The sequence below is a fragment of the Austrofundulus limnaeus genome, unplaced genomic scaffold, assembly GCF_001266775.1.
Source record: "Austrofundulus limnaeus strain Quisiro unplaced genomic scaffold, Austrofundulus_limnaeus-1.0 Scaffold1295, whole genome shotgun sequence".
NCBI classification, from domain to species: Eukaryota; Metazoa; Chordata; class Actinopteri; order Cyprinodontiformes; family Rivulidae; genus Austrofundulus; species Austrofundulus limnaeus.
In genome coordinates, this window is record NW_013953697.1 from 25,302 (window position 1) to 28,233 (window position 2,932).

The window sequence follows — 2,932 nt, forward strand, 5'->3', positions numbered from 1 at the left end:
CGACTTTAAAGTCGCAATATTGACTTTATTCTCATAATTAAAAATTTTAAATTAAAAAAATCTTAATAATAATAATAATAATGCATTTTATTTATAAAGCACCTTTCAGGACACCCAAGGACACTGTACAATAGAAAAAAGTAAAATGAAGGGAAAAACAAAACAAAACTGTAGATACATATATTGATAAGGGTAGTGTGGTAGGAACAGAAATGTGGAGTACAGAACAGTCATATAATAAAGTGTGGGGGAGAAACATCGAAGTGAGGACAACAAAAACAGACATATTGAAGATTGGAGTTAACAGTCTTAGGCTAATTTGAAAAGATGTCTTCAGGCCAGTCTTAAACAGGGAGAGAGAGGTGGTATTACGTAATCCATGGAGTAGTGAGTTCCTGAGCTGAAAGCTCTGCTCCCCATGGTGCTGAGGCGGGCAGGAGGTACTGAGAGTTGGAGGGAGGAGGCAGATCTTAGAGAGCGGGAGGGTGTGGAGATGTTCAGGAGGTCAGACAGGTAAGGAGGGGAAAGATTGTGGATAGCTTTGAAGGTGAGTAGGAGAATTTTAAAGATGATGCAGGATTTAACTGGGAGCCATGGGAGCCAGTGGAGCTGTTGTAGGTCTGGAGTGATGTGGGCAGAGGATGAGGTTTGAGTGATTACACGGGCTGCTGAGTTCTGAACCATCTGTAGTTTGTGAAGGGATTCATTGGGCAGGCCAAACAATAGGGAGTTGCAGTAGTCGATCCTGGGTGTTACCAGGCTGTGTACAAGGATGGCAGTGGAGCAGGGAGTGAGGGAAGGACGGAGACGGTTAATGTTGCGGAGATGAAAATAGGCAGATTGAGTCACGTTAATGCGGGATGTGAAAGAGAGTGTGGTGTCAAGGATGACACCTAGGTTGTTGACCTGAGGCGAGGGGGAAAGAACAGAGTTGTTAGGAGTGAAGAGAAGATGCTGGGATTTGGAAATGGTGTTTTTTGTCCCAACAAGGAGGAGTTCAGTTTTGTTATGGTTTAATTTAGAGAACCAGTTGGGGGAGGCTGTGGTGTAGTGGTAGAGCAGCCGGCTTGGGACCCGAAAGTCTTAGGTTCGACTCCCCACCATGCCCACATGTCGTGGTGTCCTTGAGCAAGACACCCAACCCTAACTGCTTCCCGGGCGCCTCACATGGCTGCCTGCTGCTCCATTTGGGTGTGGATGGGTCAAATGCAGAGCACAAATTTCGTCATTGTGTGGAAACATACACTGATGACCAATAAAGCACCTTTGTTGAGTTCACTGAGGCAGTCGGTAAGAGTGGAGGATGTGAGGGTGGAGTTCGGTTTTGTTGAAATGTAGAGTTGAGTGTCATCAGCATAAGAGTGGAAATGGATACCAAATTTATGGAAGATGTGGCCAAGTGGGAGCAGATCAATTATGAAAAGTAGAGGCCTGAGTACAGAACCTTGGGGAACACCGGTGGAGAAGGGTGAAGACTGGGAACAGAAGGACTTGAGCTGTTTGAACTGAGTGCGGTCGGAAAGATAGGATTTAAACCAGTCCAGTGGGGTGTCTGAGATGCCGATAGAGGTTAGTCGGTCGATGAGGATTGGATGAGAGATGGTGTCAAAGGCAGAGTTCAGATCAAGGAGGATGAGTATTGACAGAAGTCCTGAGTCAGCAGCAACATCTTGTGTGGCCCTAATNGCTTTGAAGGTGTGTAGGAAAATTTTAAAGATGATGCRGGATTTAACTGGGAGCCAGTGGAGCTGTTGTAGGACTGGAGTGATGTGGGCAGAGGATGAGGTTTGAGTGATTACACGGGCTGCTGAGTTCTGAACCATCTGTAGTTTGTGAAGGAATTTGTTGGTGAGGCCAAACAGTAGGGAGTTGCAGTAGTCGATCCTGGATGTTACCAGGCTGTGTACAAAGATGGCAGTGGAGCAGGGAGTGAGTGAAGGACGGAGACGGTTAATGTTGCGAAGATGAAAGTATGCAGATCGAGTCACGTTGTTAATGTAGGATGTGAAAGAGAGTGTGGTGTCAAGGATGACACCTAGGTTCTTGACCTGAGGTGAGGGGGAAAGAACAGAGTTGTTAAGAGTGAAGAGAAGATGTTGGGATTTGGAAATGGAGTTTTTTGTCCCAACAAGTAGGAGTTCAGTTTTGTTATGGTTTAGTTGGAGGAAATTGTTAGAGAACCAGTTGGGGGCGGCTATGGTGTAGTGGTAGAGCAGCCGGCTTGGGACCCGAAAGTCTTAGGTTCGACTCCCTGTCATGCCCACATGTCGTGGTGTCCTTGAGCAAGACACCCAACCCTAACTGCTCCTTGGGCATCTCACATGGATGCCTGCTGCTCCATTTGGGTGTGGATGGGTCAAATGCAGAGCACAAATTTCGTCATTGTGTGGAAACTTACACTGATGACCAATTAAGCACCTTTGTTGAGTTCACTGAGGCAGTCGGTAAGAGTGGAGGATGAGAGGGTGGAGTTCGGTTTTGTTGAAATGTAGAGTTGAGTGTCGTCGGCATAAGAGTGGAAATTGATACCAAATTTACAAAAGATGTGGCCAAGCGGGAGCAGATCGATTATGAAAAGTAGAGGCCTGAGTACAGAACCTTGGGGAACACCGGTGGAGAAGGGTGAAGACTGGGAGCGGAAGGACTTGAGCTGTTTGAACTGAGTGCGGTCGGAAAGATAGGATTTAAACCAGTCCAGTGGGGTGTCTGAGATGCCGATAGAGGTTAGTTGGTCGTTGAGGATAGGATGAGAGATGGTGTCAAAGGCAGAGTTCAGATCAAGGAGGATGAGTATTGACAGAAGTCCTGAGTCAGCAGCAACATCTTGTGTGGCCCTAATACTACGTCGTAGTAATTCACTCTTTCTTTAAATGCAGTTGGCCACAAATTATCTCCTCTCCTCTCCTCTCCTCTCCTCTCCTCTCCTCTCCTC

At 46.6% G+C, this 2,932-nt stretch overlaps 1 protein-coding gene and 1 long non-coding RNA gene across 2 annotated transcripts in view; both read left to right on the top strand.

Annotated features, from left to right (window-relative positions):
- akap11 (A kinase (PRKA) anchor protein 11) overlaps nucleotides 1-2,932 on the top strand; it is a gene marked incomplete at its 5' end in the record, with an annotated part of 60,057 nt that overhangs the window by 24,630 nt on the left and 32,495 nt on the right.
- LOC106534877 (uncharacterized) lies at nucleotides 501-2,425 on the top strand. The gene is made up of 2 exons (XR_001312397.1): nucleotides 501-547; nucleotides 1,696-2,425. It is a non-coding gene; the product is annotated as an uncharacterized LOC106534877 (long non-coding RNA).